Below are 13,666 nucleotides of genomic sequence, written 5' to 3'. Positions count from 1 at the left end.
AATATGTTGACAGAAGACAGGGAGCCAGGCGTCTGCCAATTGCTGGCCCTGCTGGTATTCTGCCTGTGTCAGCAAAGACCCCTGACAGTGTTAGGCTGAGCCTTCCTACAAATTATGCTAGGCCAGAGAGAAGGTATAGTTAGCTGCCTGGTATGAGATCTGCTGGTCTTGTATCAATTACAAAAAACCATACGGTTCCAAAGATTGTACAGGTTTCCAACCTTTTCATCAATTAAGTCTGTTGGGGTTTCTACCCCAAATAAGTGATCAGAATTTTCACACAAACTAAAGATTTAAGTTAGCCACAAGGGATTGTTACTTAAATCCAGCACAAAGCTAAAAAGTGTTGTAGGTTTTGCTTCACTTAGGAAGTTAGCTATGAGAATTTTCTTGCCCCTCTCTTAATCAATCGCTTGGAAATTATGTCTAATTCTAGATACTGGAAGACTTTCTAAGGACAAATATACTGCTATTTCTCACATTAATTTGGTCTTTGGACCACGACCTTTATGACCTTTAGAACTCAACCTGTGCCTCAGGCTAACTTCAAGCCATTCTGTTAGGTCGAATACACCAACATCTTTACCATAACCCTTGAACGGCTTACTTTTACTGTAGAATATGGATACACTTCCACCATGTTTTATCAACCTGTCTAATTAGACTTATAAAAATAATAAGCTGATGTAGTGAAAATCTAGTTAGTCTCCTATAGCAGATCCACACACAAACCATTACGACCAAAACACAACCAAAAGGGACAGATTCCATAAAAACATGACACCAAAAAAAAAAAACAACAAAAATGAGTCTCCTTAAACACAGATGGAGTGTTTCTTAAGCAAGTAAGAATCACAACACTGAATACCTACACAGGATGAGAGCCTTTCTTCACCTACCACCCAAGAATAAAGAAATGTAACTTCTAAATATGCTTAGTTCTTCTGAAACAGCAGGCTACTGCAAGGAGGAACTTATCAAGGATACAACATCTTGTGTATTGTTAGGAGTGAACAACTACAGGCTTAATTTGCACTTTTTGCCTGAAAAGTAGATAAGTGTTCCAAAAATATTTGCTTACATCTCAAGTATCTGTCATATTAAAGCAACTGTGCTGTGCTTTTCATGTGCTTATATCACAATGAAGCCTCTGAACAAGCTCTAAGTGATTACTTGCCAGAAATGAGTTGTCACCTGCACAAGCCCCAGTTTCAGCAGTCTGGGTACAAAGGCTTATGGTTTTTGGTCCAACACTCCAAATCTTACTTTGACTCCCTTCTTTGACAAGGTTTGCTCCTGCATTTACTAGTAAGGCATCTAAAAACTGGTAATGGGATACAGTAGCAAGTTTAGAACAGAACAAGCACTACTATTTCCATTGGCCACAGCACATCATCCAAAAGTGTTTCTTTCAAGGTTGATGAGATTGAAAAAGGGGGATGAAGGGAAAAAGCTATTTATGATATACAACTTTTGCCACATATTTAAGAGACTTTAATGCAAATTTCAAAGCACACCTCCTGCAACAAAGCATAGAGAGCAAGATACAGCATGCTTATGAGTAATTTTTTCCTGTTCAATGTAAGATACAGGCCTGTTGTCTCCACTGTGGCTCTTTAAGTCACAATTAATGCTCTGTTATTCAAATATGTCCTCATAACTATTTTTTTCCTGGTCTTTGCATACACCACTCAACTCCATTTTCTCATAAAAATCTGCATGCTTGCTTCCACATATAAGACTTGTGTTCCCTCAAAGAGGGAAGAGAAAATTCATGCAATCATTACTGCACCGATTTTGTCACCAAGATCCAGTTTTGTTATGACTCCTACATAATCTTGTTACTAATTTACCTGCCTAACCATAATTCATATTTTTTACCCCTTAAGACTCTATGACAGTACTTCAATACCATCAGTTCACTTGCCCTTCCTCAAAGGAAGGCTTAATACTACTCCTGACATAATGCTGTGTCCTCAGTCTGGAGGCCTGTTCACATGGGCAGAGACAGCCTCTGGCTACATAAACACAGGAACCTTACTACAACACCCAGTACATGGGCTGCAGTCCAACATCCGTTTCTAAAACCTAAAACAATGAAAAAAGTTATGCTGCCAGTGGAAATACCTGTGTTGCTATGGTCCAGCTTTTTAGCTAACTGCAAAATCTGACAATATTTAGGGCCACGCAATGTAAAGAAACATAGAAGCCAGAATAGATCAGAAAGTTTCCTGCCTCGGTTATTTCTGACCATAGTCCTTTGAGTATGAGGTTGGTATCAGATCAGAAATAACTATGCTCCTGAAACTCTTACAGAATACCAGACCTACAAAATATCCAGATGCAAAGCTATGATTAAGTATAATGATGAAATGGGTTCAGTTAAAAAACCATGAACATACATAAATACTCACATTCACACTTGAGATGCAGAAACACCTGTGTGTCTGCAGGCTAATTTGTTATTTATTTTTTTTTAAAAGGATCAACAGAAACATTTCCTTTGAGAAACTCTCAACACCATTTTCCTTTACACTGCTTTCTGACAAGTAGCCTCTGGTAGACTTTATTCATTAAAATTTTCCACACTAAGTTTGTCTTCTACTTCCATTCCTGTAGAATATTCCAGCTAGAAAACAGAGCTGGTGACCTTTTCCGAATCACACATTGCTGTCAAAATTACAGCAATAAACACTGGGATTATGAGGGAACTGCTTAGAAGCACCAAATTTGACTTAAGGGTAAACACCATGTACGGAATCTAGGCACGAACAAACTAAGTCTGAAATCAGCAGCCTATGTTTTAGCCTTTCTAGTAGGACATCTCAACTGAAGGAAAGGGAAAGAGTGTTCCCATTCTGTACCTACCCTTCCCTGCCTTCTCTGAGAATGCATCTCCACGTGGCAGTTAGCATAGCATTGCTGGCAACTCCTGATTTCAAACTCACAAGAGGCTTCTCACATGTATAAAAGGTAACCCAGGTAATATGTTAAAGTTCTTTGTGGCAGCAAATTACTGAAGAACTACATCATACAGTGTTCTTAAAAAAACAGTTAAGAATATGTGGTTTCCAGTGGAAATTTAATTTGACCACCAACATGTAACAAGCTGGAACAGGTCCAGAAAAAAATACCTACCTTCCAAGACAACATAGCAAAATGAAATTTAGCATTTTAAGGTTGATATTTAAGTGTCAGCAATCATTTTATCTAGTTTTAGAGTGCAACTTGTTGCATGTTTGCAATTACTGAATTGTAGCTATTTACCAGCAATACATATTTCCACCAGTTATCTGGTGACCTGTTAACAGATGCCTCTTCAAACACGCAGACAAATAACTCCTATCAAATACAAAATTGTCTAATGCACACTTTGGAATATCTGAATCCCTGTATCGTAGCTACTTTTTAAGCTAGTAGGTAGTAACAGTCAAGAAAAAAAGAAAAATGACAGTTGAAAGGATTAGTAAGAGTTCCGTAAAGAATTCTTTCTCTAGAACAGGGATGTTCAAAATTACCAGATGACTTGTAGGGACAAACAGCCTTTGATAGAGAAAGCTTTTGTTAAGCTGCTACAGAGAAACTGATGCTAGGATACTTCTGAAATTACAGGTTCAGGGCTAAACCAATGGTGACACTTTGAAGATATTGCTTATTTGAAGGGTGCTGTCCTTTGATAAATCTAGAGCTCCTAAGCACTTCAGTAAAAAAAACCCGCACTCCAGGACCCTAGCCAACATTCCCCATCTTGTAAAATATTCTAGTGTCCGAGGCTGAGCAAGTGCTATTATGGAGCAAACAACGGCAGCTCTGTTTGCCTTCAGAGCTGCTGCAGCAATATTTAACTCATTGCTTCAAACAGAAGTCTCCAACTCTCAAAACAAGGACAATCCTGTTTTTAACAGGAAAAAGATCAATTCTCAGATTTGTCCAAACACAGATCAAGATGCTTAAAGATTTGCTTTCCAAGTGCCAGGAAAGGCTGCTGCAGTTCCACTGAACGTTTAAATGCTAAATCCAGCAACTAGAAAGAGTGTGCATGGATGTCCTTGTTTGAGATTAAATGGTCTGTTTTCTAGTTTATCACTGACAAACATTAGGTCAACAACATGCTCCCTCCAAATTCAGTCATATTGAGATTATCACTCACATGAAATAGAAAACATGTATTTCCCAACCTCTCAAGCGTCAGCAACAAGCTACAAAGTTCTGCAAAAATACAGCCTGACAAACTAGTTTCCCCCTTTCCCTCCGGCAGCTTGAGCCCAGTACTAACAGCAGTACAACGGAAATAAGTCTAAAAGTAAGGTGGAAGAAACACTTTGTTTATGTATATTCAGGAGATTAAGTCCATCTAGACATCAAATCTGAATGCACCAAATATTTTTTAAACACCACACATGCATGCATCCAAATCATTACAGAAGTCCCTCATCTAGAGCTTCAATTGCCACATTGCAAGGACACTATAGCAAACAAAAAAAAACCAAAAAAAAACCTAAGAACTGGAGAGATTGGAGAGATTCAGGCAACAAAGGAAGTAATATTTAACTCATCTAAACAAGGTTACTGCCAGAAAGACAAGCCTGGGTCATATCATGATATCATGTCTCATTTTATTTGGTGCCTTGCTTCCACAAAAGTATATCAATGAATGCTATCAGCAAAATGTCCACATTTTCAGCCACCACAAGGGTCAATGATCTGCCCTATTTGGACAATACCTATCCAGCATATCACCAAAGGATGACAGTTTGTTTGTCTTCACGGTCCAAGGTTATACCCATTGAGAAACCTTATCTGTGAGAGATACTGTTTTAGAATAGGAGTAGAGACTGAAAGGATGGAACAGAGTATTTCCTGTTGTAAACTGCTTTTGGTGTAAGCTAACCTTAAAGCATAGCCATTCCAAACTTCACAATCACATGGAAGATTTGTGATTCTTCCCACAGCTAGCAGGAAGACAAGCTTATCCACATTTTAGACTTCATCAACATTCTTATCTACTCTCTGCAAGGTCATTTTCTTTACTAGCTATAAGCCACAGTTCCCTGCAAGATAAACCTGCCAAGAAAATTTAACACAACTCCAGGAGCTGGAAAACACATTGCCAGGTTTGGAAGCTAATTAGAAAAACTGAGTTTTGAAGAACTATCAAAATGGGTCCACTAATTTAATATTAGCTAGCCAGTCTTTGGCTTATGCCTGGTAGTATGCCAGATGGTTAAGTGTCTCACTACTCTCTTTCCAGACAAGTAACTGGAGTGGACTCTGGGTAATAGTAAGTTCTCTCATGTACACCAACATGTCTTTACTGATGATCTCTACAAACAAGTGAATCGCAACAAAACTAAATAAATCCAAAAGATTATACCTAAGTCATCACAACTGCAGTATAAATGCCACCAGAAGACCCAAAGCTATATGTGGTATATGACCAATTTGTGGCCAGCACTCAGTATATTAGAGCATTTCTGAAAAATAAGAATAGACATGTCAAACTAGTTATATTCTTCAATCTTGAGGATGTTCAAAGAGACTAACCTACCATCAATGAAAAGATTTGTCCACTTTAAATCATTTATCTATTGAAACACAATACCAGTTAGAGTAACTAATATAGTTAGGTCAAAGTTTACATAACTGTTACATAACTTATGTCCACAAATAAAATAGACTTGCTTTTAAAAAAACAATACTTCTCCTCACTATTCTTAACCACAGAAATATGCTAGACACTGGAAGTTTTCCCTGGACCGTATGCTCCTCAAGTTACATTCCTCCTGGATATAATACTACCTCTGGCAATATACACATTCAAGGTAAGGAGCATTACTAAATTGATTTAGAGGAGACTTAACCAATACTGCATATGAACTATTTAACAGCACTACAGCATTTTGAGACTAAAATCTAGATTGATACCAGACATTGAAGTCATTTTGTAACCTCCTTTAAGACAACAATGACAAAAAACAAGCACAGCATTCACTCGATTACTTTAGGAAGACTGCGAATTTGGGCTAACTCATGACCACCTAGTAATTTATTAGCAGAATTCAGCCCAACCCACAAACTATTTCATTTGCCATTTTAAGACACTTCTGTGAAAGTAAGGTACTTTGAAGTCAGGGCTGTGCCTGAAATCATGGAGTCTTTAACCTCTTCTAATCCCTTAGCCTTACAGAAGGGAACCTGACCTGGCCACTGTTGAGTTGATCTCAGCAGAACTTTGTCATTAGAGGTATTCGATGCACGTACATAAGAAGTATCTGTGTAACCATGTGTTCACATACCTTCTTTCAGCCAAAATTCAGATTTTTACCACAGCTTCCATTCACTTATGCTTCTATTCAGAGGGATTCTGTACCAGATGGCTCTGAAATTACTTCTAAGTACTCTGTTTACAAAGTACTAGAGTGGCCCCTTGCTTTGCTGTAATAACACTTCTCTTATAGTAAGTCCCTCCTCTGAAAATGAATTAAAACAAAGTAAAAGGTTTTTACTATCCCTTTATAATTAGGTTGCAAGTTGATGTTTTTCTGAATAGTTTACTGTTTGAGCTTAGTCTTCAAGTGCACATTGAAGAAAAAAAAAATCTCTTTTGGTATAATTAACCTCATTTTTCGAAGTTGCACAGAAGGCATAGATCAGTTCAGGAGTTTAGCTATTACAGTAAAGCACATACCATGTCAGAACATCTACTATAGTCCATCTCCAGTTCACGTAGAAACATGTTTAACACTTATATCCAGTGAGCTTTCAAACAAGTTTTAAGAAAACAAGAGGCAGGCAGATTCAAGATTTGCTGAACAGGATCATAGTTCCAGATCATTTTACCCAAGTTAATTAGAAATCTGCATTAGAAATCTCACTTGTGCTTTTGGTTACATAAGGATTACAAGATAAAGCCTCACTGCTTATCAAGGTAGCTGCATAAATCATGACTCGAGTTAACCCCGAAAGGAGAACAAAACCTGTCTGAAGAACCTACCTACAACGTAAGAGTAACACTCACAGTTGACTACTACATAAACTGCTAAAGCTACAAAATCACTCAATTCTTATTCAATGCATTAAAAAAATAAGCCAAAAGCATCAATTTAGCCTTCATATGAGTAGGTTGATATCCAGTCCAGGTTATCACCAGGAAAAGCCACAGCAGCAGCAGGACGATTATTGCTCCAGTTGTTACTGTGATACTGTCATTTTGCTAGGAGGGGAAAGCCAAACACCAAGTTGGGGGGGTGGGGGGGAGGAAGGCGTAACAGACAACACTCAAGTGGCTCATCATTTTGCCTAGTTTCACTGTTAAGAGACAAATCTAGGTAATTAAAACCCAGATTCACATTCCTTGTATTGATCAGACAGGACAAGGATTAACTACCCAAAAGCTGCACCTGCAATTACATTCTGTTCAAAACATCAGAAGGACAAGATAAGCCACCTGAGCTAGTATTTTACTAGAATTTCCTTGGCACATATTATGAAATTTATTAACAAAGCATTTACAATAAGAATACGCCATCCAGAACAAAAAAAAAACAAATCTCATTCCTCCCTTGTTTTAAATAATGTATATTATTACCGAGTTAGAAGGCTTGAGTAACATTTTGCAGCAGTCATTACACAATGAATTTGAAATCCTAGGAATCAACAATTCCAGACTCCTTCCATTCTTTCCCATACCTTTTACAATTGAAAATAAATCCAAAATTACAAACTTTGCTGATCCTCTCAGCTCCTGTGAACTGAAGAGTTTCAGGTAGTTTAAGATTTACAGGGTAGGGGTAAGGGGGAGCATTATTTGACAGATACACGTGAATGTTTAGTACTAATTCACTAACTAGACTTCTGTAAGAAAATCCTCAAATGCCCTTGATCATGGTTCTCCAAATCCCAACTTCTAGTGCCTTTGTAGTAAAGGACACCCCATAGTAAGCATGCTCACAGCTGTTGAGCTGATTGCCAAACAGCTGTAAAAAGAGTTTAATGTTAAGGAAGAGTTCTAAAATCTTCAGTCAAGTCCTCCAGAGCTGCAGCCAAGAACTTGACTCCTTAATGTTTAGGTGAGCCATTTCAAAATTCTTCATGCAAAACCACAGTCAAAAAATATAACATCTTTACATGGTGCAATTCAATGGCTTTCCAATGCAAATCAATAAAGATATTTCCTCTCCCATTATGTTCCTGCAGAAATTCCCAATAATTCTTCTGAAACCTAAAAATAACTCATCTGACAACTGCTCTATCAAGTTGTATTTGAAGCCTAATCACCTCATTTAAGGAAAAAAAAAACAAACCACACAAGTTTACGTTTCCTTTTTTTCAATACATGTAGAACAAAACCCTGTGAAAAAATTAAAAGCCCATTTTCACAACTTTCTTATCTTTAAAAATAGCTTAAACACATACATAGTTAAAGCAAGTTCTACTAACAGATTGCCTACCTGTCCTACAAACAGGACAAATAGAAGTGAACACCAATTAAGCAGGATGCATGAAGTCTCTCTCTTCCTTCTCAGAAAGGCAGAGGTATTTACTCCACTCCTGTAGCCGATACTGATCATGTAGACGCCAAGGGCTTCGACCTTACACTAACAGACATATTATTTGGATCTATCAATTATGCCTATTGCACAAGAAGCCCTACAAATTTACAAACATCAAGCTGAACAATGACATGAAAAGGTTGGCATGATGCAGTGATATATAGCTACCAACACCAAATGGCAGCTTAGGAAGATCTACTAAGCATAGTCTTTCTAACCACACCAAAGGAAGAAAGTAATAGGTACACCACACACTCTTTGAGAAAGTTTGGAAAACGCTTAACAAAGTGTCCTGGTTTCAGCTGGGATAGAGTTAATTTTCTTTCTAGTAGCTGGTATAGTGCTATGTTTTGGATTTAGTATGAGAAGAATGTTGATAACACACTGATGTTTTCAGTTGTTGCTAAGTAATGTTTAGTCTAAAGTCAAGGATTTTTCAGCTTCTCATGCCCAGCCAGCAAGAAGGCTGGCGGGGCACAAGAAGTTGGGAGGGGACACAGCCAGGACAGCTGATCCAAACTGGCCAAAGGGATATTCCATACCATGTGATGTCATGCCCAGTATATAAACTGGGGGGAGCTGGCCAGAAGGGGCAGATCGCTGCTCAGGGACTTAACTGGGCATCAGTCACCAAGTGGTGAGCAACTGCATTGTGCATCACTTGTTTTGGATATTCCAATTCTTTTATTATTATTACTGTCACTTTATTATTGTTATTATTATCATTATTATTTTCTTCCTTTCTGTTCTATTACACTGTTCTTACTTCAACCCATGAGGGGTTTTTTCCCCTCCCCAATTCTCTCCCCCATCCCACTGGGTGGGGGGGGGAAGTGAGCGAGTGGCTGCATGGTGCTTAGTTGCTGGCTGGGGTTAAACCACAACACAAAGACAAAAAGAACAGTTTATTGAAAGGGCCTCACTGTAAATCCTGGGTTGAAGACATTCAGAAGGAAAAAAAAAAAAGCAAATAGGAATACTTTGTCTATTCAGAGAGACAGTATTTGTTAGGACTATTTGCAGCTTCCAAAATTTAAAAGTGTTGAGGCTAAATAAAGCATAGCTGGAGGACTGTATTACTGCAAGGCTCAGAATTAGCAACTGGGAGAAACACTATGCGTGTACATGAAGGTACTAACTACGCCCAGCCGTTAAATGATGGTAAGTCCTCCAGCTACAGACAAAGTACTAAGCTAACCAAGTACAAGTTTTGATGATATTGGTTCCTCTTCAGAAACTTTTGTTTCCTTTTTTAAGTTACCTAGCAGCTCGGCTTTCTACAGACAAGTAACAGGCATACTGTACTGAACATAGATCCTCCTCAAACCTTAGTATTTTGTGACAAAAAACCCAAACATGCACACAAGACACACAATTTCTGGCTGGAGAAGCTAGCCAAACCTGAAATCACTGCAATGATACAACTATGTCTTCAACGACATCTAACACATTTTCTAGCACTCGCCTAAACTTTCAAATTGCTGTATAACCATTTGAGTTTATCATACATTCCTTCCAAGCACTGGAAGCATGGTGCTTGTAAGGAACTGTGAGATCCTACAAGAGCTAGAACTCAGACGCAGGAAGATGACAAAGGACCCTTTGCTTTATAGTAGTCAGGAGGAGATTCAGTTTGGCCTCTCAGGAGCTAAGAGGTTCTATGGATGGACTGACTCTCCCATTTGCAGAAGTGCTAGTACAGGTATTTCAAGACATCTGTTACTTCAGCTTTCAAAGATGACTCTCTTATGATGAATCACGGCATACTGTCAGGAGTTGCACTATAAAACTGACACTTAATGATGCTCTCTGCTCACATCTGGCTAGTAGATATCCTGTACATTTTCAAAGTCTGAGGAACACTGAATACCAAATGAGGAGAAATCCTTTGCTATTATAAAAGTTACAGTTTTGCTTCAGTGCTACCTTTTTATTGTCAGTTGCTTAGGATGATTAAGATGTTGACAGGTTGGGTTTTCTGTAACTACAGGAAGGAAAAATACTTACGTCCAAAACATACCTCTACGTTAGACAGCCACACTTAAGAGAAAACAACTGCCCCACTGTGCTTTTACCATTAAAACTGTCTTTAGCAAAGCTTCATTAGACCTGCAGTCCAGCATAAAGTAAATAAATAAAGACTCAGTACTTGCAATAAAAAGTTAAAGATCTAGATTGGCATATTACTTTATAGTTCTGCAAGAGCTAGGAGGGAAAAAAAAACCAAAAAAACAACAACAAAAAACCTGCAAAGTCAATCTTTCATATCCAGTTGTGGGAGGGGAAATGGCTGATTTTTAAGCCACCTATACTTGAGAGGAAGGTCCAAAAACAGGGTAGAAAAAAGGAAGAATAAAGACCCTAGAAATATATACCTAACGCATAATCTCCAAATTGCTGAAATAATGGTATTTCAGTTATGAAGCACAGATACGATACACAAATTAAGGAAGCTGTGGGTCAAGAAATTCTAGCCTGCTACAGTACAGATGGGTGTCACAGACTGTAAAACTCCTACATGTTCCACTTCTGGTTTAATTATTATTGAAACAGTTATTAAAGTAACAAAAACTTTCAGCTGCTAAAGCTGTGAAGTAGGTTAAATGAAATTAAAGGTTTCTACTTCCATGGGATTCAAGCTGGTTTCAATTACAAGTTTGCTACCAACCAGCATATCTCTGCAATTAGGCACACTTTAAACTTCACTCAAGAAAGTCCTTCTGGGGACCCACGCGGCTCCTGCTCCACAAGGAGTCCAAGCCTCTACCCAGAGTCAGGGGCTGCCGCACACACCAAGAGCTATCACAGCTCTCCTTCTGCTGTAATTTCCTGAGGCACGGACCCATCGAAGTGGGACTCCCGTTCGAAGAAACAGACCACCTCGGTTCCCCTCCCCATACGTTCTTCTAAGCGGGAGAGAAACTTGCGGTCTTTTCTTTGCAGTAGCCGCAACTACCCGGGCTCCGAGAAAGGGGAACTACCGCGGCAGCACGGTGGGAGCTGGCAGAAGCCGGAGCCGCTTCGCAGGAAGAGCCGGCGCGCCGCTGCCCGCGAGAGGCCCATCGAGCGCCGGGAGGGCAGAGCAGGCGGAGAGGGAGGGAGGCGGGCGAGGAAGAGCAAGGGGAGATGGGTGGTACCCGCCGGCTCCGGGCCCGGCGGCTGGCGGAGCGGGCCGCCGCGGACTCCGGGGCTTTCGGCCTCGCCCACGCGAGAGCGCAGCCCGGCGGCGCCGAGGCAACCGCGGTTGCTCGGAGAAGCCTTTGGGCTCCCTCCCTTTCCTAAGCATCGACGCCGGCAACCGGGCTCCCCCGCCCGTAAGGCGCCTCCGGCCTGCCCGCCACCACGGCGCGCCCCGGAGCTCCCCGTCCCCAGCGCCTCCCCCCCGCCCCCCTTCCCCGGCAGCCTCCCGGAAACGCGCGACGGGCGGCCGGCTCCCTCCGCGCCCCCCTCGCAGGGCCGCGGGAGGGGATGGAGCGGCTCGCCCCGACTGCCCCGCCGCAGCTCGGGCGGCCGCTAACCTGCTCCGGACGGCGTCCCCCGCCGACCCTCTCCGTCCGCCCGCACCGCGCCGCGCAGCGCCCCGCCGCTCTGAGGGGCGCGGGCAGCGGTCCTACCAGAGCCGCTCCCGTTGGCCGTTGCGCACACGGTGCCCGCCCGCCTATTGGCTCCTCGCTCCGCCGCTCGGAGGGACGAGGACGCCGGGGGTTGGCGGCTGCCAAGGAGCCCCACCCAGTGCCGCGAGCTCGGCGGGAGGGGCGGCCGGGCGCGTGCGGGGGGCCGGCGGGGGGAGCGGCCTCAAGTCCTCGCGCGCGCGGCCGGGGACTCGCGCGCGCCCCCCCGCATCCCCGCCGCCCCGCGGAACCGCTCCCCCGCTCTTCCCCCCCCCCCCCCCCCGGCCTCCGCCGCGCCGCCTCCGGCCCACGCCGCCGCCAGGCTAGACGGGGGCGGCCCGCGGAGCCGCTGCACCGCCGCCGGGGGAGCCCGCCCCGCCCTGCCCGCTGCGGGCTGCGGGCCACGGGCGGGCCCGACTCGCGTGGGGACGGCTGCCGCGTGCCTGCCCCGGCTGGGAGAGGTGCCCGCCAACCCGCCGGTGGCCGCGGTGATGCCACTTGCGTCGTGTTCGATCTCTGAAACTTTGGCCGTGGGGACGCTAAGCCGGTTCCGCTTGAAGTCGGCCAGAAGGGCCAGAACCGGCTGGGGCTGTAGAGGGGCTGCGGGAGAAAACCGCGGCCTCCGCGAAGGCGAAGCCGGTGGTGAGCGGAGCTGGGGGCCGGCTCGGGCAGAGGCCGTTCCCACTAGGCCGGCATCGCCACAGCGGCAGCGCTGGGGAAACTCGCAGCGGCTTGCACCTGCAAACCCAATGCCCGAGGCCCCCGCCTAGTGTTAGAGGCACAAGGTCAGTATTGCCAGCATATTCCTGATCGACGGCCTATCTGTGCTACGAAAATCATCGCGCTGCACTTACCTCACCGTTTGTTACCAAATGCTGTTAGGCCACAAAGAAACCTGCCATTATGCCATGTCCTGCCACCATATGCCGTTTGTTTCACAACTAAATGTTGCACGGATGGACATGCATCGGCTTAAAAATAAAAAAAAGCATTCAAAAGTTAGGAAACACCCTATAGAAGCTTGCACAACCCGTATTAATTCAGATTATGGTGCATATGAAGTATTATATGAGAATTGTTGTAAACACAGTCTTTGCTTATGCAACTGCGTGTTACTTTTTCAGAACGGCTTCTGCCTAATCCAGGCCATGAGAATGGGAGCTGTGCTCACATGGTCTGCAGCAATTCAATAATGATTTTATCCGTATTGTAAGATGTGTGTTCTCATGATTTCTCTACTCCATACTAGTTAAACCTAGTGCCTAAGTACTTCTTCACACAGTACTTGGAATCACATAATTCCTTATCATAACTGTTAGTGGACAGTTTTTCAAAGATGGTATTCCTCGGAAAATACCTGCTCGTTGAAGCTAAAGCATTATCCGATCACCTGCTGTATAGGTGAACCAACTCAGGCAGTGCAAAGACTTTGAGTCCAAATCTCCCACATTCCTGCTGAAGTGTTTTACTACTTCGTTGTACACTATTACAGCACCAACATTT

General features: G+C 42.7%; 1 protein-coding gene across 2 annotated transcripts in view; it reads right to left on the bottom strand.

Moving 5' to 3' along the window:
* The window catches only part of FAR1 (fatty acyl-CoA reductase 1), a 41,567-nt gene extending 29,356 nt beyond the window's left edge, over positions 1-12,211 (bottom strand). For both annotated transcript variants that reach the window (XM_075048142.1, XM_075048143.1), the window contains exon 1: positions 12,071-12,211. The gene's annotated coding sequence lies outside the window, so the exon portion shown is untranslated. The remainder of the gene's footprint in view (positions 1-12,070) is intronic.
* Between the last annotated feature and the right edge of the window lie 1,455 nt (positions 12,212-13,666).

This window comes from Buteo buteo, chromosome 16, assembly GCF_964188355.1.
Source record: "Buteo buteo chromosome 16, bButBut1.hap1.1, whole genome shotgun sequence".
NCBI lineage: Eukaryota > Metazoa > Chordata > Aves > Accipitriformes > Accipitridae > Buteo > Buteo buteo.
The sequence above is the reverse complement of the archived record's forward strand: the minus strand, read 5'-3'. Positions and strand labels throughout refer to the sequence as shown.